Source organism: Melanaphis sacchari, unplaced genomic scaffold (assembly GCF_002803265.2).
Source record: "Melanaphis sacchari strain LSU unplaced genomic scaffold, SCAv2.0 Contig28_pilon_pilon, whole genome shotgun sequence".
Lineage (NCBI taxonomy): Eukaryota > Metazoa > Arthropoda > Insecta > Hemiptera > Aphididae > Melanaphis > Melanaphis sacchari.
The window spans coordinates 964831-990496 of record NW_020271162.1 but is presented as its reverse complement, the minus strand read 5'-3'; the positions used below and the strand labels follow the sequence as shown (position 1 = coordinate 990496).

At 22.6% G+C, this 25666-nt stretch overlaps 1 long non-coding RNA gene across 2 annotated transcripts; it reads right to left on the bottom strand.

Moving 5' to 3' along the window:
* Nucleotides 1-2425: 2425 nt before the first annotated feature.
* LOC112595648 lies at nt 2426-25423 on the bottom strand. Of its 2 annotated transcripts, none has more exons than XR_003114732.1 (3): nt 25287-25423; nt 5578-5827; nt 2426-3025 (listed from the first exon to the last, which is right to left on the bottom strand). It is a non-coding gene; the product is annotated as an uncharacterized LOC112595648 (long non-coding RNA). The 2 variants fall into 2 exon arrangements; XR_003114731.1 differs by lacking the exon at nt 2426-3025 and adding an exon at nt 5144-5397 and having other exon boundaries at nt 5467-5827.
* Nucleotides 25424-25666: the final 243 nt, after the last annotated feature.

Here is a 25666-nt window from a genome sequence, read left to right as displayed (position 1 = left end):
CATTAAATTAAGTTGATTTTGTATTAACAAAATATAATATTTACTGACATGTTAGAAATGTAATTTTCCTATTTGTTAAATACTTATACGTAGGTAATATAAAAGAAATAGTTTTAACCATGTATGATCTTAGAAAATTTTATTCGGTTACGGGTTTGCTCAGAATTATAGAAAAATACGTCTGTTATGTAACTTTAGATTATTGTTACTGAACTAAATGTTGCTACTAATTATGCCTAAAATATAACTAATTCCCAAAATTACTGTTTCGGTAGGTATCACAAAATCGATAATAACTTTGATATGTACTTAACTACATTTTTCTTACTTATAACCTGTAGGAATATATTTTATGTACAAGTTAATTTCATGACTAATAAAATATTGAAAGTGTTTACCTACAATGTTATATTTTGGTATACTTGAAACTTTTTTTTTAAATTTAATTGCATATTTAAATTATTTAACGTTTTTTAGTGTATATTTTTTGAATTAAGTACATATTTTGTAATAATTAAATATTTTTTAATTATTTATACTATATTTTAGTCGATTTCGATAATATATTGGAGTCACTTAAAAACTTTAAAATAATTGAATATAAATACATTCTATTTATTGTTTTTTTATTTATACACTCATATTTTTCAAAATTTAATTAATTAAAAATTACTATTATTATTGAAACACGTTTACGATGTGCTATTAAATTATTTATTATAATAATTTGATACAACTCACAAATAACATTAGTTAATATATTTTTTGACTCCAAGTATAACTTATGCTAACTTGATTTTTTATGAAGTCCTATTAATGTTCTTATTTTTATTTTCGAATAATTGTCAAACAACTTTGAAACAACGTTATCAATTGTGTTTGATAAACTGTTGTTCTGGGAATTACATAGCATAATATTGTAATCAAAATAATTTATTTATAATAATAAATATTTAAATGAATAATTTTTATGAATTAGACTTTAAATTAGGCTTACATACTAACATTTCTCCTCAGATAGTGATTTTTGCATTAAATATGTTCTTTATCTACGCTTAGACAAAATAATCAGGAAAAACGGAGTTTAAGTTTGATTTTTAACTTGATAGTAAGTTTATACTGTTCTTTTAACTAAACAATTTTATGATTAAAAAAAGAAAAATACATCGTTGTAAAACTAATATACAGACACGCCGGACACGTATATCCTAGTTTTGTTTAAAATTTAAAATTATACAAGAAAACAATTTTTGTAATTTTATAACAAGTATTTATATAAACATTAATATTGATTTTTTGAAAATAATATTAACAGATTCACGAGTAGAGATACGTAAAAATCAAAATATAGATGTTGAAAAACGTGACTGAATTATATTATACGATAAATATAATATAACACTATAAGATTCGGTTAAACGAAAAATAAGTCTACTCTCTTTTGCCAACAATAAACTGTTATTATTAATTTTTGGGTACAAAACGCAATTTGATTGAACTATTGGTGTTATTATAGAAAATTACAATTAAAATATTATTAACTTTCATGACTACGTCTCTTAATATTTTATCCACAATGTGTGATTTACGCGTGTAGATTACAATCATAACTATGGTATATAAATAAAGCGAGACGTTGGTAAATATTATTATTGACAAAAACCATTAAACTTAATTTTGTTTAAATGATAATTCAAATTTTAAATGATTTTCTTAACAATATTAATTAAATATAAGCTGTGCAGTAGTTTTGCATATTTTCAGTAATGTACCTAATGTAAATGAGTAAAATTATTCAAAAACTTTTTAAGTGATAAAATATGAATTTTAAACTCTTTCCCAAACTAATTGTATTAAAATTTAATGATTATTTTTTAATTACTCTTTAATTTTTATGTTATATAATATTTTCTATTTTATCATAAAAAAAAAAGAAATTAATTTATATATTAGCAAGAATATATTATAATTTATATAAAAAATATAAATTATTACAACAATATTATTATATTTGTATATAGTTTCACATTTTTGATGATCGATTTCATTCAAAATAACCGACCATTCAATTTGAAATATTATAATATACTAAAAGTGCACGTATGACACTTATTTTTTCCGTGTGTTTTATACCTAACCGAAAATTGAAACACTTTGATGAAGAATTTATAATAACATCAAATGATACAATATAAAATGCTAAATAAAAATGTAAGACAATAAAACATGTTAAAATAATTCGGATTTTTTAGTTTATAAACTAGAAAAAAATAGTAAACAAAAAGTTTGAAATTATCTATTGTTAATACCTTTTTTTAAGTATTTTTTATCTGTACTCGAACACTTTCTAAAATTATCTTTTACAAGACTGCATATTTTTCAATATATTATATTGTACAGCGTCATACAATTATTTTAATTTTTATTTTAATTATACAGTCTGGGCCATTTAGAACATATAACATTTAAGGTAAAAGATAATATAAAATCAAAATGACTTATAATGAAGAATCATACATAATTATATAATAAAAATGGTTAAAGCAAGATTTGCATTGTCAGTTGAAATTAGACGCCTTCTAGATTCATTAGCTCTATATTTGGTTGTTGACGTGGGGTGCATTAGGGGCAGTGGAACAAGATGAACGAGATGGAACTTAAAAGTTAACTAATATAGGCACCTAAATATTTTTACAAATGGTTAAGTAAAAAATCATTTATTATTCTACTGATATTGATATTATAATCAAAAATATCATCATAGTGTACAGTTGTTGTTATTTTCGATGTTATGGACGATCCTTGCGGACACGCAGTTCGCATTCACATTTGTGCACCGTCGATAATCGGCACGAAATGTGTTTTAAAGCAGTAGTAGAGGTTTTTTAAATATTAAACAATGTTTAAAATTGAATCAGGTTTCAGGTCCTCTGAAATAACACTTCTTATTGTTTGACGTTTTTATGTTGTGACAAAAACTACTTTCGACCCAAAGCAAACTGTGTGAAATGGTCGACGTTGTTATCTAAAAAAAATAAAATAAAACAACATGCGTTAATATGGGTTTATCCGTTTCCATTTTATAATATATTATAGTTATATGTACATTCTTAAGCTAACAACATCTTGCCTTTGGTAATTAATACCATACAATAAGTCAAATCATAATATTAAATTGTGTTTGTATATATATATATATATATATTTTGTTCACGCTTGTAACTAATTATTCCAAGAAACTTCCAATGGTGTTCACATTTTATTCTTTTACGAAACTTAACAGTATCCATAATTGTCATTTATTTTATGTTTTTAAATTATTATTATTATTATTTTTTTTTTTTATATAACTGTAAAACAAAAATATTGACAACATTTAAAAAATATAAATATTACCTTTTGTCGTTTCACTTTTATGAAAAAGTAATGTTTACAGTCATTTTATTATTATATTTTATAAGCTATTAAAATAACAAATGGTAATAATGGTGAATAATAGCTTACTGGATATTTTTGTATTTACATAAATGCTAAACTAATATAAAACTAAATACCAAACAAAATATAGATACTATATTAATGTTTTAGTAAATGAGATTTGATATGAAAATAATAATATTTTATTTTGAATTTTTTTACATTGTTGCCAAAATCGAAGTTCATCTAAATAAAACTAAAAAAAAAAAATATAACCAATACAAAAAAAAAAGATAAAATGAATTTTTACTTAATTTAATAAGATCATTTTTTTTTTAAACAAAAAGTATTAAATTTTAATACATTTGTATGTAAAACTATAATATATTATGTTATTATATTACTTATTTTATTGTTTTTATAACATTTGAAAAAACTTTATTAGTTTTACCGCATTAATTAATAACTTTATTTATAAAATATAATACTTATTATTGATATTTTATGGACATATCACTTTATCTACTTATTTTTTTAGTATTATCCATGATTTTCATACTTATTTTTTATATAAAATTAAAAATAAATTTAAAACTATATTTATCAACCGAACACTTTGTAATCTTCAAAATATTTCATTATAATACTATTTCCTATGTCTAGTATTAAAATAGGTATTTAATTACACAATAACACTCTCGTTATATGTCTATCGTTGTTTTTGAAGGGGAATGATATTATATAATATTAATAAACTTAATTTATCATTTATATTTAATTTTACTTCATTTAAATATTATGATAAACAGAAAATTAATTAAAAAGAATAAAATTATTCTATTAACGATAAATTTATTGTACGTTTGTTTTATTCTAAAAATATATTAAATATTACATATTTCAGTGTTTTGAATTTTCCTTTAAATACATGTTTATTTAATTATACATTTTCTGTATGTGCCAGTATAGCTTAATCATTTATTTTCCTTGTGACTATATTTTAGTTATTACTAATTAGATATTAAAAGATTTATAAAAGATAATTTTCAGAAAATACCTTCATATAATATATTTTCAACTGCTTATATCTCAGTGTACATTATCTTCAGCTGAAATACCGTTCTGCTGAAATATTTTATGGAATAAATACGGTTCTGACGAGATGAAAATACAAAATATCATATTTTCTTTTATCTAATACGTTATTCGTCAAAAAAAAAAGTGCTGACAATTTATTTTCAGATAAACTGGACCTCCTAAAAGTTGCCACATACTGCCAAAAAACATTTATAAAAGATTGTACTTTTGAATAACAAGTAATGGCATGCAATGAAAAAAAGAAACTTCGCAGATATTTAATATCATTTACACTAAAATATTGTACGTGACTATATAAAAAAAATTATATTTTTATAGCCCACCAATAAGAATTCTTCCAAGTAAATTTGGCCTACATTTTAATAATGAGATTTTCAGCAATTTAAGATAACATATATCTATTTTAAATATCCAACGAGATGATATAAATAACTTAAAAAATCAATTTGAAACAAGTAGATACATTACAAAAACAAGAAAAAATATGTGTATGTTTATATATATATATATATATTTTTTTTTTTGTATTTGTAATATAGAAAAATAAATTTAAAAGTGAAAAAATACCAAAAATAAAATAAAACAATACTTAAGTAAAAATTAATAATTTTTGACTAAATATCTTGTTTAATTTGAACATTGTTTAAAAATCCCGAGATGAAAATGATTTGAAGTGTTGTAACAGACCGTCTACTCCCTTCATTCCACCGGATTTCTGGTTAATCAACAATTTGAATATCTCTTAAAATGTAAGTTTATGTATTTTATATAATATAAGTTATAACCCTGATCGATTACTCCAGTGTTGTATATGACGGATATCAGATTCGGAGATATTGATATTAAATTGTATTAACATTTTTATGATTTCTTCTGGTACCACTAAAAAGATAATATTATTTTAAATTCAATATTTAAATTACAATTTACAATACAATAATATATTCTTACCATCGCCGTCGTAATTCAGTATTCATATATTTTTATATTTATATATAAAATATTATCTCAGCTGTAGTTTTGTGGTAGTTACATAAGTTATACAAAATAATCTTTATTTACTTGAACTTTGTGTATCTCGTCCATATTTCGTCTCTGATCCGTATTTTTTTTTTTTTATGTGGTTATGTCGACTATAGCTTGGTAGATGTGATTTTTTTTTCACCTCCGTCCTCCACACCATAGAAAGTAGGATCTAGACGGATAAACTACGATGTTTGAAGTTTTTTCAATCAGTCCAATACTCCTGCATTTGTATTTTGATTTTGAGTTTTAAAATCCAAATGTGTCTCTTATAATCTTACATGGCCATCTTACAAAACAAAACAATAAATGCATTAAACACAGGGAAATATAATTTAGTCAATATAGGTATTATTAACATAGTAAGTATTATATCAAATAAATTAATATTCTATATATATATTTTTTTAGTTTTGCAGTAATTTATGTTTTTTAACCACTAAAAGATGTTTTGAATTTAATGTTTGCAAAAAATTAAGTTTCCATTTGATTTTAAAAAGTTGACCCCATTATAAATCATTATATATTTTTCTAAAATTAAAAAAAAAAATGCATTCTATATGTTTGACATTGTTCTTTATTTTAAGTATTTATATTATAAAATAGTTGTAATATTAATGTGGAATGATCTTAAAGTACATATTATTGGTTATTTATTTTGTATTCAGTATCTATTTGTTGTTCCATTTCCGGTGATTATATATTAGTACTTGGTAAGAAGCTGGTATTATATTATATTTACAATGATAATAATTATTGATAATAAATTAGTGTAGGTAAATACAATACAATTATGAACCGATATAACGACTTTTTCATTATCATAAATAGATTAATATCGAATCCTAGTATTTATAAACGAAAAATTTACTAGTACCTCTTAAAAAGACTTGAATATTAGGTATTATATATATCTCGGATTAACGTAAAAATTCACAAAGAATAATTTAATAAAATGATTAAATGGGGTTTAACCGATAAATACAAGGGTGGAAAAATTAATACTTTAAGTTTTAAATACGATTTATTAATGTATCACGTATCGTTACTGTATAATACTCAGTGATATTTTAATGTCTGCCTTAAATTATTGTAAATCATTAATGAAACTTAAGACTGTTGAAATAATTATAATTTTAATAGCATAGAATCCAATGTATTATATATTAATAATAAGTATATGTGAGCGGACAGGGGTGTTTTAATTTTTTTTTTTTATTCTATTTGAACTTTTTTTTTTTAATACTTAATGATGTGTGTGCAGTGAGATTACACGTGTTATATAAATAATTTCCAAACCTCGATATTTTCTTCGCGTCTGGCCTACTACGCATTACAATTAATAAACATATTTTACCTAAAACTGAAATCGGCATAATATCAAACGAATAAATATTCCTGCACAGATTGTATTTGACGTTATTATTCGGTTAAAAAGCATCAAGCGTATCGTATATATTTATTCAATTATCAGAATTGCGTATATTGTAGTTTTGTTTAAGTGCAATATACCTATACAAATAAACAATTGTCTAATATTATTATGTGGTACCGCAGTATAATATGTTACATCACATATTATTATTATACGCCGATAATATTACAGAATAGCTCTTCGGGGTTATTGAAGCTCGTTTGGATGATACCATGGGAAAAAACATATTTTTAGATCATTTCATTCATCAACAGTTGAAAATTAAAATATATACGAGAATAACATTATAGCATTCGGCGAACCACATTACAATATCTATTGTTGTCACTAATACAAATGGCAATACAAACATTAGCACAATATCGTTACGGCACAACGGTTATAATATTGTAATTCCTAAGTAAGTATTTATTTAAGTGAAGCGGAGCGCATTACAAAGGAATGAGATGGCATGTTTAAAAGAAACAATATTAGCCTATTAGTATCAAATTATACTTAATGTATTTGTTATTTATTGACGAATGTAACACCGGTATATATGCGCTTCAGTGTTTGTCGTAACTTTTATTAGTTATAAATATGAAAACGAAAACTCAGCAATTCGTTCGTTGCACACATACCTGATTTTACTAAGAAAATAAAAAAATTTAAAATGGAAAGTTTGCGTCACTTATACAATTCTTAAGGGACACGAATTATTTCCAGTTCACTTTACATGAATAACTAATTTAAATTTAAGTACTCGTTTGTGAGTCGATTTCGTGTTTCGTTGCAAGTGATTTCGTAAAAAATCAGCAGTCGAAAACCTTTTGGGATCTTAGGGACTACTAAATCCATAATTCTAAATTATACGGATCACTTGTACTCATGAGTCTTAAATACAAAAAAAAAAAAAAAATTAAAAGCTAAAATAAAGACTGGATTTGAATCATTATAGTATTCTTGAACGTGTTGCGATAACGATATAAGGTCTATTTATTTTATAACATGGGATAATAATGACAATATTATTACTTGTTTAATCTTATTTGTCGTAAACTGAACTTACAATATTTATATTATGATTATAAATACAAAATTACAAATAATATTCAAATTTTTCTGTGGACCACCAAATTTTTACCGTGGACCACCAATTAACGACTGCTAGTTTAAATGTTCCTAACTTTATATGTATCAAGCTAATTTTGATATAGTTTGTAGATTATATGATAATATTATTTCAAATAGTTTTTTTACATCCCAAGTAGCTCAAAATAGTTATAGATAATCGTAAATTCATTGTGAATTACGAAAAATGTTGGGTTTTAAATGCATATACTTAATTAATTTGGTTCATATTATATGTTAAATGCAAAAAGCAAAACTTCAACAATGTTATTGAATTCTAAATTCATTAATATGTGAGTATGACAATATACTTTAGTACAAATGACCATTTTAGCAACGTTTTAACAAGGAGAGGGGAATATAGAACAATGGAACAAAAAACAAATATTTTTTTCTCTTGTAGAAAATTATCATTAAAACGTTCTTATTTTTTTATAATAAATTGTTATATTTTATATTTTTTATGATATTTACAGGTAATAATTGCCATAAATTATTTTATTTTAGTATTGATTTATTAAATGGATTTAATCAAGTCCCAAGGGAAGGTTAGATGAGGTTAGACCTTCTCTGCCTTCTTGCCAACATCATGCTCCTAAAATCCACCACTGTCAAGTTTTAAAATAATTATTTTTAGAGATAGTCTGTATTGATTTTGTTTTGTTTTAATTAATATTATTTGTATTTTAGGTATAACTCATAATAATGAATTGATACCTATAATACCTAAATCTTGATGAATTACTTTTTTAAATCATACAATTCTCATAGTGATTCATCGAATGCAATTTCTAGACTTAGATTCAATAATATCGAAAACAATTATTTAATTGAAAACATAATAATAAATATCATCTATGTAATAAAATGAATGGTTTAGAAAATAACTGTGCCATTGCATAGGAATGGCCAATATTGTCGCAATAGCCGTATAATAATAACATATACACATTTGAAAAACTCATAGAATTTTTCACTGACTAAACATATTATATTATATAAACGCATGAAACGAATAAATATTATGAAAATAAAGTTTGATTATGAACCCCAAAATATTTTATGGGCAATAATTTTTACTCATTTTATTTCATCTAAAATAGAACTCTTTACATTCACTTGGTGATTTGACATAAAATAGTATACCTATACATACTCGTATATAATAAAACAAGTATACAAATTGACAATATTTTACAAAACGATGACTCGCATTATACGACCAATATAAAACTTGAACTACCTACGTGATGAAATTATTTTTTCAGATTTTGGACACAAATATTTACCATCATAAAAAGCAATTCGTACAAATATACAATTCATGAGTTATGGTTTATTTTTATATTTAAATTTGATATCAGTATTCTCGTGACCGTATTTCTTACATTTATAAATAAATTACCTACTAAATAGATGAATTTAAATTGTAAAGATATGAACATTGCAGTACTTTGTACCGTGTATAGTATAATTATTATCTCAATCAATTATTAATGTATTCACAAGTAAATCAATTCTTTATGTACATACTTAATAAAGATGAATTTTTTTCTTTATAAATTAGGAAATTTAATGAAAAAACATTTCTTTAACTATATTTCATTAAATTTTTTTTATAATAACATTGAATTGATTTTACTGGGAAATATAGTACATATTTGTACAGAAACATCATTTTTTTTTTTTTTTTTTTTTTAATGAGCACAATTTTTTACTTTAGATTTTTTTCTCAAACATGTATTTTTTATGTTGAATTTATATCGTTTAGCTTAAGTTATAAGGTTAAGCAATTTCAAGTTAGGGCGTACTTTTTAGGTCATATTATAGCTTAATTATTTACTAAAAATAATTTTTATTTGAAATTATGTTTTATTTCATTTGAGTATTATAATTTTTCTATACTTTCAAATTATTTTTAATTTTTTGAAAACAGTTTTAAAAGTTTTTAGTTTTTCTAATATTTTATGTGTTCTTGGAAAATTTCTATTTTTTTCGAAATGTGCTGAAATTTTATATCTTATTTACAATCAAAATAATTCATTACTTATAATTCTATTACATAGATATGTGTTTTAACGAATATTTTTTTGTTTTGTTAAACATAATAATAAAAACTTATTTTCATCAAACTATAATTATATTAATAAATAATGAGTAAATTTTCCAATTAAATTAAAAAAATTATCTTGTAATTAACTATTTGGTAAGCATAATGAGTAATCATTGATACGTTTGAGTCAAAAAACATACACACACATCTAACTATTCTAACTCCATGTTGAAATCATGTTTATCATTTAAAATTTAAAATTTGTGACCTTGTTTAAAATAACACAATATTATTGAAAATTACTTTTATTATAAAATATAAAAAATAAATAAATAATTTTGTATGCAATTGATCAAATGTAAATTAAATAGCTTACGCAATCGACATTTTCGAATAAGAATAAAAAATGAAAATCAAATAAAGTTGAACTCATGGTGTGACATTGATTGAATATATTATAAATAGTAAATATTGTGTGTAAATATAATGTACCTACCTACATAATGCAAATTCCAAAAAATGTGAGAAATGATGGATTTTTTATTTAAAAACATGATATAGTAAGAACACACACCACGCGTATAAAACTTTTACATTGTCTAAAATGTTGTTCAATCATGAAAGGATTTATTTTTTAGGTATTACAAAAAAAGTCTTTATAATATATTTTGTGAAAACATAAGACAATGACGCCCGGATGACGGATTCTCATCGTGACTACGAGGCGTTAAGTTTTAGATTGAAAAACGCTAATTCTATTTCCAATGACGAAACGTATAATGCGATCTGATATGAATATAAAAAACAATGTTGGGTTTATTTCGATAAAATAGCGAGGACAACAAAATTTAACTGAAAAAAATAAATATAACTCGACAGACGACAATATAATTATGGAGAAAATAAACGACACAATCACTATGTCCTAAAATTTAAATAAGAAATCTTGCAAAAATCTAATGTGTACAAACATATTATATCAATTATCATTGTGTAAATAAATATTATAACATACAGAATATAGATCCATACAATAATATTATAAGTAGTTGTTTAAAAAATAATTGCAAACGTATAATTCAACTGCCAATCATTGAAATATTCAAATGTGATTTTGACAAAGTAAGTGGAAGAGAGGGGTAAAATGTTTAAAATTTAATACATTTAACTGCTATAACGAATTAATGATTGGCTATATTTTTTATCGTCAAAGAAGCTTTTAACAAATTTATATCTTTAGAGATCATTACTCAATCGGTAATAAATATTTTATAAATAGTTGTTTCGGCAGTATCTAACGATCAGTGGTGACAATTTATTTTATTTTATTTTCAACAGCTTATTTATAATATAAAACTTCCAAAACTAAATATGATTATTAATCATCATGAACAATACCTATAAACGATTTGTTTTAAGTGAAAAAAGAAACAGATGTATTGAATACTTTTTAGTTTGTTTGATTTGTTTACCCTTCTTTCTATTTTAAATTTGACGTTTTATTTAAATCATATTATTTATGAGTTCATCGATATAACATACGTTATTTACATTTTAAATAATTTTAGTTTGCAAGTGACTTATGTAACGCACCAGAAAAAAGGTAAGCAAGTGGATATATGGCTCTGGATACTAAAAAGTAAAAACCGCTTATATTAAAAAACAATTTCTATAAAATTAAAAAATGTAAAAAAAAAATGTTAATTTTAAATTAAATTTAATTATTTAAAAAAAATAATATATTCAAAAAATATTTTGAAAAAATTAATGTCATTTTTACAAGCGCCGAAGTCTGATTTTTGGTTTATTTATATAATACTCCTTTGTAAATTGACTAACAACGTAAACGAGTAAATCGTAATTAAATATTCTTTGTACTTTTAAATCTATGTGGAACAAGAAACAAATTGTTGTAGGTTGGATACATGTACAATCATTTTTAACCTTTGTCGATAAAGTTAATTTTTATTTAGTTTTATAATTAAATTTAAATTAATGGAATCACTTTGTTTATTACCATTACATTATAAACCACTCGTGAACCAATTCGGTAATTCAGACTTGAGAACCAATTCGTAGATTTTCACTAAAATAATGAACTTTTTTCACTCGAATAATATTATTCTTCAGAAATAATGTGTGTGTGTGTGTGTGTGTTCGATACAATATAATATTTAAACAACGTTTATGTCGTCACTCTGGTCTTTGAGACATTTTGTTTGTTTGCCATTTAGACGTATTTTTATAAACTGTTATTACAATAATTTACCCTCGTCCATATTGTTTTTAGAACTCGTCATTCCAGAATTGTAGTGCGGCCGAATTTTAACCCACACACATAGTCTAAAATGCACAACTCTCGTTAACTGGAATTGTTTTTCAAGCCATCAATAATATTTCGAGAAAAAACATAGTGAATCGCACAGATAATTATTTACAAGGGATAAGAAAAATATTTTGTATTTATCAATCGAGTCACATCGAAATGTATCGTAATCATGGCAGTAAAATGTATACCTAATACATAAAATTTATATATTTCTTTCTAGACTATCCGTTTTATTGTTTTTGATAGGCTAGCCTCACTGAGTATGTTGAATATTGAATAATAATTATTATCGTTTTTTATTTACGATTTACAGCGAAAAAGTGTGTTTGAAGAATATGAATACTATTGAAAGTGTGTTAAGCTATTTATTAATGCAATTATATTACTTAAAATCTAGTGACTCACTTAAACAACCATGTATAGTTATCATCGCAAGTAAAAACTCTTTATTTTATTAATTTATAATATCACCTGAGTTAACTATATTTATTTTTAAAACCTAAACCAACGTTCAAACCCAAATTTCTCTCTGACATTTTAAGTGTTTTTTCCAATGATTTTTAAACGAAAACACGATTTTATAACGATTTCGAATAAATAATGTATTTTTTACGTCGTGACAAAAACTGTAGTCATGAATTATTCCTTCAGAAATATTCTGTGACTAAGTATATTACCTACTATAAATTATTAAAGTATAAAGTATACTCGTTACATTTTCACATAAAATCAATTATCTTAACAACACATAATGTGTCAAACTTAATTATTCAGTAAGAATTTTAAATCAAAACTTGGCCATTTCAATGTTAATAAAATTATAAATAAATTTAAATAATTAAAAAAAAAAACAAACGAATAAATATCTTATATAAATTAACCGTGAATTTATATGATTTTTGATATATTTATTGGTTGATAAGAAATTTTAGTAACGGATTGCTATTTATTACTATTAAAAAAAAAGAAACAAAAAATAAAATATTGTTTACTGTGTATTAAAAATGATAAATAAAACCTATGTGAGTGCCTTTGTACTCACGAATGATGTGTAAACATCTTAGATGCAGTACGACTTTGATTGGGGAATATAATGTCATGGTTTGAGTGGGAATTTGTATAATAAGGTAACAATAATCATACAAGATCGCATTCTCTTTAAAATTTATATTTAACTTTTTTATTTTTATTTATATACTCTTTTTTTATTATTATATATAATTTATATATATTATAATTATTTATTATATATTATTAATTATGATATAATATATATCGTCAGCCTACTTAACAAACGGCGTAACTCCAAAAAATTCAAATTTCATTTTTTCATGTCATTCAATGGAAAAAAAAAAATATGTAAAAATAGGTCGAATTGAAAATAATTATTGTAATACAAGATATATTTAACTAAACATGGTAAATAATATACTTTAAAGGACAATTTAATTTAAGATTTTCTAAACCCGAAATATTATTATTTTTTACTTTTTATCATTTTAAGATCTAAAAATGTATTATTCTTACAATAATAACTTTTTTTTAATCAAACGACCAGAACGAAAAGTTTTTTTAAGAAAGAATTGATACCTTTATACTTAAATAGACAATTTGAAAGATCAAAAGTAGCAATTTTCGTGTATGTTTTTATCTCTCATTAATCATGTGATAATTTGTAATGTTTGTTGTTGTGCATATATTATACATCATTACCATTTAAATTAAATTTTTCAAAATAAATACCCAAATAAATAAAAATTATTAATAAAAGTTTCTAGTCACGTATTATTGTTTAGTATTTTAAAATACCAATTTTCTCTAGTTTGTATTTCTGCTGTGTTAAATCATTATGTCAAAAATATTTATTATTAATAATACACTTTAGTTTATGTAGATTTCAAATACAGACAATCATCAATAAATGAAATCAAAAAAATAATTCAAGTATAGAAAACACACAAGCTTGATTTTTTTTAATAATCGTTTAAAATTTAAATAGTTGTAAAATTCATCAAAATCACGAAATTATGTAAATTATTTTGTAATTTAAAAATCATAAAAAAATGATATTGCATTTCTTGTTTTATTAGTTTACGAAAAACACTAATCATAGAAATTAGAAACATTTAACTTATTTATTCATTTTCACCCAAATTATAATTTTCTACACACAGCAAAATTTTCAAAATATTTTGACTAATATAAAGTTATTTATACAATTAACCTTTTCTTATCAATCTACGATAAGTCTATTTATTCTTACAAAATTACACGTTAATAATGGCTAATAATATTTGGTAAAGTAAGATTTAAAATAATAAAAAATATTCGACTTGTATTGAGTTTTCTATCTTATCTACAATTTATCGAATGCGTTAAATAATAGGCTGTATTTCTTTGTCGTTGATAATAGAATACTAATGCTTGGAACTTTGACGTGTCCAAATTATTTAACACGGTACTGTATTAAGATGGCCTATTATTTAAATTTAAATCCTTTTTACTTTTTAACCACTACATATGATTAACGTATATACTTAAATCGTTTCTGTAATAGACAGAAACTTAATTCAACTTATCACAACATCAAGGAAGGAGTTTCTTGTTTCTTAAATTTCCTTAAAAGTGATTTAAGATTAAAATTTTACAAGACTCGTCAAAATCACTAAATTTCGCAACTTATTTTGTAGTTTGAAATTCATAATATTTTTCTTTTTTAATAACTATATAAAGATTGAATATTTATTTTAAGGTTTTTATGAAGTTAGTCTTAAAGCACTTCCAAAAAGCGAAAATATACATTATGTGAAATTGTTTTTAAATACATATCAAATTGTATTTTCGACGTAACCATATTAGACGAAAAATGAAAAATAGTTTTACGTGTATGGTTTTAGATATTGTATATTGTAATTCGAAAAAACTAAGTTTAGGGATTCGGCATTTTTAACCATTAATTCGGTATATTATTATTTTCTACAAAAAATGAAATGTGTTCTAATAACCTAAGCTATTTATAATACAAAGCGCTATTTACACCATTATATGCTTCTTTTGTATTAGCTTATAAATTGTATTGTTGTACACTTGTATCTATGAGATGTTTTCGCTTAAAATAAGTTCAATCATTTATATGTAGAAATTACTGATAATAATATAAAAAAACTTTTTTGTGTTTATTATGTAATACTTAAAGTATAAACTTTAATACTATGAAATACTTATAAAGATACTTAATTGTGTATATAAATAATTGTATATTCAAATGTCGATAAAACTAATACACCCATCAGAAATCTTAAATAGGTATGCAATCAATGTTAAAAATGTTAAATCATTTTTTTTCACAGATTAATACCGGTACATAATGAGAAAAATAATAATGTAAATTATTAATAATTACATATAATTTTTAATCGAAATATAAAGTGATGTGAAAATTATATATAATAAGTAAATATATTAACGTTTATTTTATAGTATTTTTAAAATCTAAAAACTTATAAAGCAAAATATTATAGACTAAATGACCAACCTCCTGTACGCCGACTAAAGCGTAGACGCCTTCACAACCTGTTGTCATAACTAATATATATCTTATATTTAATTTTAATTTTCTTTTGGTTCGTAAATATTTAAAAACTTAGTCGATAGTATCTTGTATCACTAATATTTATTCTAATTATTACTAATTGTTATCTATTTTACAAATGATAAAAAAAAATATATGTATTTAATTAACAATAAGTTAAGATGATATACGTCAATAAAAATTTATTTAATAAAATATCAAATTAAAAAAAAAATCTAAAAAACTCTAAAATCCCAAAAAAATGCAATCTTTGTAATTACGTTTTACGTCTTATAATATTTCACTCTGGAAATCAAAGCGTCGACGAACAATTATTGACACTTTATGAATCATATAGTTATTTAATTATAGTATTATAATATACCTAATATTTTAATATAGTTTATTTAATAAAATAAACAATCAACATCAAAATAAATAACCTAAGTCCTTATGACAATTACTTTTTATAATAACTGATCGAAATTTAAAATGACTACATTTTGTAAGATTGGTCGAGTTTTTCTTACTTATATTTAAAGGAGACATATTTTACTTAAAAACTACATTAGGTACATATTTTTAAATAATACCACCTGCGTCGAATTTTTAATTTATTGCAATGCTTTATGCTCTTTTTGAAGTACTATTTTAATTCATAAATGTGTTATTTGTAAAAATATAATATGGCATGGCATTTTTTTGATAATTTTTAGACATATACATTGATTGCATACTATTTTAATCTTTAATATAACCATTGTTTCATTCTCTCTTATATTAATTGTTGTTGATCTATATATTTATATTAAAAAAAAATATATATTTGTTTTGAGAATTTTATGTACAAATATTAAATATTATTCAAATATTTTTTCAATTTAAGATGAAAAATTTGTGGTTTAAGATTCTACGAAAAAATTGAAATGTTAATTTACAAAAATGATCTACTTATAATAATATAAAATATTGTTAATTTTTTTTTTTTTTTAATAATTTTAAACAACTATATGGTGGTTTTTAAAAAGAACAATGTAACAGGGCAATGTATGTTAGCATTTTATGTAGCTTAAATTTTTCATTTAAAAATTTTGAAGAAAATAATAAAACTTTTAAAGATATTATTACGTTAATCATAATGTATTTTTGCATTATATTGTACAAAGTAAAACTATAACGTTGTGAAACATATTGGTAAAATAAAATAAAAATCTAACAGCTTTTTGTAGTAAAACGTTATATTTTGTGTTTAAATTAAATTATCATTGAATGTGGTTTTCAGTAAATAATAGAGTTTTAGGTACTTATTTAATTTGAGAAAGGACACAATTTCCTTTGATAAAACTGCCTTTTACTTTATTGTATCAAAGACAATTCCTGACATGTGTTCTATCCAAATAATTGACATATCTGTTTAAAATCCTAATAATGTATTAAAGCTTATATCAAGTCGTATATTTATTAAACATTAAAAGTTTTCTTTAATGTTTGTTTTTAAAGGAAATTGCTTTTCATTATTACTATTTCCATATCCCTTTGATATGTCTGAGACAGTTAAAAAACCTAAAACACTATCTAAATAAATTAAACTTAACAATTTATACATATAAATTATTTTATTTGTGTAATTGTTTTTGGTAATAAAGTGCTTACAGCGTGGCGTACCTATGTGAAATAACATTTTAACATGTATACGTTCTAATGTATTTATTTATTTATTTTTATTTGTTTGTCTTTTGAAACAAAATTAATCAATATCGAGAACATCTATAGACGTTTCGTTACTGATTGGCTTGAAAACTAAATTGGACAAACAACAAAATTTATTTAAGTTTGATCACGATTTTCTGAAAAAAAAATTATTAATGTATCGGTTAAAAGCTTCTAGCTGTTTACACGTTACGATATTCGAAAGTAATTATTAGGAGATGTCGTCGGCAATAATCAAGTAATTTCATCGCTTTGATCTCGTTTACAAAAAAGAATTCTGTGTGTTGGTGGAAAACAGCCTATACTTCTAATGAAATTGAATGTATTTATTTTTTTAATAATTCACACACTAATATTAAAAAAAAAAAATCATTATTTTTAGTTAATAATAATAATATACATTTACACGTTATAGGAAAACATTTTCTTGTTTTTTAATCTCCGATAATAAAAGAAAAAATCATTATTTTCAGTTTTAAATACCCATTTTTTTATTTTTTAATGTAAAATTTAAATATATTTAAACAATGGTATGTTTATATTTACGATATATTTTTAAATTGCTATAAATTCAGGTTATCTGGTATTTTAATTTTACAAAATGTTCAATCAAGCCTAAAAATATCTATAAAATAAAGCATTAAATATTTTATACATTATGATTTACAAAATATTTGACAAATTTTAGCAATTTTAATAATTTCTGTTAATATTTTAACTTAAAAAAAAACTTATTAAAAGTTAATGTAGATTTATGCTCAATTTTTAGACATTCAAGTATAATATTATATTATAACACAATATTTATTAAATGAGAAAAGTTAAAATCATGTATGGTAAACTGTCGATTACCCACGGAATTAGGTGGTGTTTCCACTATAATACAAAATAGACAATTAGGCAAAAAATTAACACAAAAATGCTTTTAACATATTTTATTAATATTAAGTTGATTTGTAGAACCGTATCTTATACATATTTACATAATATTAATATGAAGTATTGTAATGTTATGGTGCATTTTCATAATTTACATTTTTTAAATAAATCTGTTCTGTTGAGGATCGTAGATAATCGAGAATTAACTATACTAAGCTTTATAATTGAATTTTTAAGATGTCAACATTTTCATTTGTCTAAAAAATTATTTTGAAATTGTACGTATATGAGGATAGTATCTAGAAAGTAGAAAGTACTAACATCAATATTTATAGAAAATTTTTATTATTTTAATTTATGTTTTTGAATTACAATTAAATTATTAAATATATTTTATCAAAAATAAATGTTACGTAAATATTTTTGTTATGTATATATATATTTTTTGTTTTTCCTGATTAAAGATTTTTTCATGCATGGCTTTTGAAAGTATTATCTAGATCAAATTTGCTATTTTTTTTTAGTAATATTTAAAATGTTAAAAATATTTTTGAAAGTCCAATTCATGATATCGACCCTTAATGTTAGCCCGATTAGTATGCCATAATACCTTTGAAAATATTTTCAGTTTCATTTTCAAAATTATTGGCAAATATATAGGTATGTATAAAAAAAAAAATCACTCCTCTCAGTATTTAATGTATCAATATAAATCATTTCTGTTTAAGAATAAAATCAATTACGGCTTCATTGTGTTGGAAGAACTTTTAATTAATTTTTCCGTATTGTTATTATTATAATCTTAACGCTAAATAATTGTGTATCCTGATTAATGAAAAACAAATAGGATCATTTTTTTATCCCTATTTAAACATTATAATATTGACAACGTTGGCGTAAACATAACTTTATGATTATTCACTGTTGAGAAATAATATCTGTGACATCATCATTGATTAATGTTTAATTAATACATATTTCTAATTATTTAATACTATCCAAATACTCTCGTTATATTTAACTTAAAATATGTAATAAGACGTGTAATCACATAAAACTTACGCTTTAACAAAATGTATTTATTTTTAAACTATACTATGTAATATTATGTCATATTATTACTTTTAAACTATTTTCAATAAAAATTATACAATTTAAATGTTCATATGAGTATCAATAATAAAAATATTAACAACATTAAATTCATACGTGTTTTTATCAATTGAAAATTTGAATGAATACAAAATGCTTTTAAAATATATGAAAAAAAAAATTCGCGAGATTCATTTTAAGCTTTAAAACAAAATTGTTCAAAAATTTTTTTATTTTTTTCTTATCTCTGCTCTACTTTAGTATTTATTTTAGTTATTATTATCATGTTATATCTAAACTATCTATTTTTTATTATTGATATACTTAAATTCTTATATAAGTAAGTATGTATTTATGTTTTTAATTATCTGATTAAATTACTATTGACCAAATAGCTTAAAATAATTATAGCCAATATTTATTAGTGAAATTTAACAATAAAAATATTCGGTACAACAATAATTTGTATTGTTACATGTGTTTGAATATCATAAAGTTAGAACATTGTCTTTTTTAACAAAATATGTGTGAATAATTTTTATTCAAATATTTATGTGTTTGAAGGTCATTTATTACTCAAATTTTAAATAAGTAATTTGATTTGAATAAAAGTAAGCAATCTATCATATCAATTAATTTTCAAAGATTGACAAGTTAATAAACACAATTAATTTGAATAAGCATTAATAATAAAATATATTACATGTATTAAATATGGAAAACAATATTAACATAATTCAGATGAAAATGTATTAATTATCACCTTGATCACAAATGGCAATTTTTAAATATGTTTTAATGGTCAATAAATATTTTTATTTTTTTTTTTTTAATGAGTCGTATTCTTTTAACATTACTTTTTATTGACACTATTTACAATGATTTATGAAATAATGAGTGTTCATTAAAACAATTATATATATTTTCTTCTTATTTAAAACAAATGTTTATAACAAAGTAACACAAATAATTAATTAATTTTTACTACCGAAAATATTGTAGTTATATCATGTATATATAATACGTATAATAATACTTTGTATATTAATGTTCAAATTAACTGAAAAATATGTAACTATTACAATAGATAAACTATTTATTAATTAAATTATTAAGTTAATCAGAAAATTCACTGACTAATTAAATAAAAAGAGTTTTGAAAAAATTCACTTTTTAACTAGCATTAAACCCGTAGCCATGTTAATTTTATCATAAAATGTTTTTAATAATTTTAAAATCTTCACTTGAACCTGGAGCCCTCTCTAAAACGTCTATATCTAGGCCCATCAATAACTAACAATTGTTTTTAAACTTAAATATTTTTATAATAATTTATAATAATTAACATTGGGCATACACATAACTTTTAAATGGGTCTGTAAATGCATTTAGGTAGATATTTATATAATATACCACGAAAAGAAAAATTGGAGTATGAAGAAATATAATTATAATTTTAAATAAAACTAGGGTCTCCAAACAATTTAAATACAATAGAGCTTTATAATTATATGAATTAATAGGAGTTGTGTCTAATTCGGATAAGTCAAAGTTTGGATACTGGAAACTTTAAAAAAAATTATAAATGCAGTTTACTAGTAATTATAAATATGTATGGTATTAGCAGTAATCTACTGTATACACTTCAATGTTCACTATGGTTGTATATAATAGTTAGGTATATGACTTCAAGACATACTCAAAAAAATTAATAATTTAACCAAAACATATTGACAAGGCGTGTGAGAAGAGACACTAATTATTATAAACAAACTTAGAGAAATCATAACATCAATTATCTCATGGAAATCTCTCTTGCTTTTAACTATATATGAAGAAGTAGTTATTACGAAGTCTCAGATTGAACACTTTTGTTTAATACAATATCTATATTTCATGACTAGAGAAAAACTTTCACCTCACGAACTCTGTGATAGTCAATAGACAATTGACATCAAACAAGTCGTAATAAAATGCCCTAAGTTCAACAGTTTCAAACGAATTCTTAGGAACCCACAAACTATAAAACAAGAACTTTAAGAGGAAAACTCGAGAAACATCATTACGTTTTCCATGAATATGGAAAGCCTTTAAAAATTACTTTAAGACAATTTTGATAACTATTATTATCTATTTCTTTAAAATATGCACCATAATATAACACCATGGAATTTAGATTAATATATAAAAATACATATTACTAATTTCCTCAGATATTGAAGTCTTATCATTTCAATAATAATAATAAAATAGTTATATGATTGCACTGTAAATCTACTTTTAACTTATTTGAAAGAGCCGTGTGATACCTCTAAAAAAGAGGGCCACGAGAGATGACGCCTCTTTATTATTTCTTTATTATGAGATAATATACGCCTCTTAGTACGCACATATGCCTCACACATATCTACATAGATAGTGGCTGTATATCATTTAAAATTAGACTGAAATAAAATATATTTGACTCTTTATTGAAAAAATAAAATGACATATTTATCATAACTATAATAACTATTTATTATAAGAAAAATAATCATGTATATTAAGTACCTATACCCAAATACATTATTAAATATCCTTAGAAGTGAAGGCTAACACATAGTATCCGCTTAGAATTATTTTTCTAATGTAATGATTTATCATTTAATTCAAATTTAACACATCAGTGTGACATATTTTCAATAACGAAATTCATTTAAAACTTTAAACTTTGAATAGTTCAATTTAGATAGGTATTAAATGGTTAACAATAACTACTTAACGAAATTATTATATAAAGTTTTTACCAGATCATTTAGCTATACCCTTACCTCATTTGTTTTTAAATTTATTACAGTGTTATTCATCTATGGATCAATAAACTGCAACCAACTTAATCTATAGATTCATTTTTACATTAATGAATTGGCAATCCAAGAAATATTTTTTCTGCCAAATCATGTGGTAAAATAATCGTACTTAAGTGTATTTTGATTGTAATAATAAGCTAATGTAAGTTTAAAATATTTAAATTTTTAAAATCAAGAAGAAAAAATTAAACGCTTTAAAAATATTCTATTTTTATATCGATTAAATTAATTTATTACTTACCATATATATATAGGTAATGATTTGTACTGTAATATGTACATTGTAAAAATTACAATATTTTAGAGTAGTTTCCAATACTCAACGATAATTTAAATTTATTCTTAAAATTTGGAGCTAATAATATTATTAATAAGAAAAAAAATTACCGATAATATATTTAAATATATATGTTAAAAGAAAAAATCTGTAATATAATATATTTTATGTTATGGCTGTTTGATGTTTGAAAGCTTCCGGAATATTGCAATAGTTAACTTTAGTCATTTGTTATAAAGAAAAATTGAATTAAAATAATCCATTTCAGTGAAAATATTCACTTCAATATATTTTTCGATTTTATTTTATTTATATTCACCGTGAACTATACATGTTTAATCCCTTGTGACAACTAGTAATTTCGTAAAACTGTTACTCTTGCCAAAGGAGCTCCGGTGGGAATTTCTTTGTATTTTGAGCTGTATTAACAGAAGAAAACACTTCAAAGTGAGTTGTGTTTTTTTTAAAACCGAAATACAAATTATACTTTCACCTTTTTCAAAGAGTGGGTAATGAAATTTGAAAATCATATACAAATATTTGTTGATCTTTACAGCGTCAATCATAAAATTGATGATCGTACTCAAAATGATAATTTAACTTAAGATATACGCAACCATTATTAATACAAATATGACAATATATTAATAAAAATAATTGATTGGACATTTCGATAAACAATAATAATTCACAGATATAAATTTGGAATATGAAAATAAAAAATGTATAATATTTGTTTTATGTTGTAAATTAGAAAATAAAAATTCTCGAGAAATAATAATAAAAATATGATTATTTTTTTTTTAAAGGTTTTTATCATCTTCGTTAGTTTTACATGATAATAATATACTTGTGTAATTATAGTCTCGTTCATCATCAATGATAAACTGTTGTTTGAATTAATTTGTTCACAAATAATGAATACTATTCATGTTTACCGAAGAGCTACTAGAAACAAATAGATTTTTATCAATAACTGTGTATGTAAATTATAATTCAACTGATCAAATGCTGATGATATGTAAAGCACGCAAATATTTTCTTGTAAAGTAAGCTATTAAATTTGGTATTAAAGTATGATAAATACAAACTGATTTCAAACTCTGTGCGAAACTAATTGAAAATTATTCGGTATACCTCTTGTAAATAAGGAATCAAAATTAATATCATTGCGGTAATTAACAGTGTCCGTGCGCTTCGAATATTGTTCAAGTTATACATCATTAAATGCTCGACCACTCTATTTATAGATTCGCTTGATGATCTGTTATTAGGAAATTACCAAAGGTAATCAATGGTTGGTATCCAGGAATATTATATTATGTTCTTGACATTCACATTAGTTTAATGACTGTAGGAAATTCAGAATTGTCTTGATTAATTTATTCAGGTTCCCTAACTAAAATTAATACTGAGTGAAAAGGCATTACGATTTCGGTGTTTGAAAAGCATTAAATTAAAATACTATTAGCCGTGATCAGTGGCGTATAATCATGTCTAAGAACTGAGTTTTTGAGAAAAATAACCTTGCTTCTAGTGAAGTTCTAATCGTATAAACAGAGAAGACGGAGGAATAAAACCTTCTCGAAATTTTAAATATATTTTTTTGAATGACTTTACAAATTTAATCAATTCTCCAAAGTTTAGGTCAAAATACGCCATCGCTTGTGACATTCATAATATCATTATACTTTTGTATATATTTTAAAACTTCTTTCGTACAATTTATTTCATTTTTGGTATTTGAAAATAAGAAAATTACGTAAATTTTGGATTCTGTGAGTTAGAAAGTTATTTGTATACGATTGTGTGCGGATAATTTATTTTAAACGGAAAACTCTTTGAATCGAAGGTCATGCTTAAACCAATGAAAGTTCCACATTAAATTATTCAAAATACAAAAAAAAAATCGGCATATTTTAATATAACAATACACTATTCTAAATGGACTTGAAACGTGTTTCGTGAATCTTGATACTATAGTTGAAAAATGTATTCCAAATACATTTTTGGATTTTGAGAAATGATTTTGCAATGATAACATTTTTTCTTGGAACTAAAATATTAATTAAAATCTTACAAAATTATTATACGGCCATATTATTATGTGTTTATTAAATTTAAATATGTTTAGTTTATCGAAATTCGAAAAAATGGTTGATAAAATCGAGAGACTTAAATAGATGATGTCAACATGTTATTTATTTTCTATATTTTTTTCATCATAACCCTTTCCTATCTGCAATGATCTCTACTCAATACTATGCAATATAATGTTTATTATTTAACACTATATCTATTATTAGCTACAATTATAATTGATTATTAGTAACTTTATGGATAAAAATTAAATAATAAACTAATATATTATCAACATTCAATATTTTTTTTTACACGTTTATTATACATACAAAAATTCAAAATTGTTACATTATAGTCTCACCTATAAGACTGCAAATGTTGTGGATTTATAACGATTTTGGTGTTTTAGTGTTTTAGACTAAATTTTGTATCATCGAATGTTAAGTTAATTTAATTTTCCAGTATTTAAGTTATATTTAATAAAAAATTATTTTTATATTATTTATATTTTAATGTTTGGTTATTTGTAAAATAAATAATAATTGATTTTTTAAAATTATACTGTAAAATGTTAATATAAAATGAAAAATTATTCTGGAATCGAAACCTTTCAAACGATTCAATAGAATAATTATAAGTACATTTAATTTTTTGTGTTATATTTATATACATAGTTATATTCATATTTTAATATCAGTGTAAAATGTTTAAATAAAATGTAAAATTAGTCTAGACTCAAAA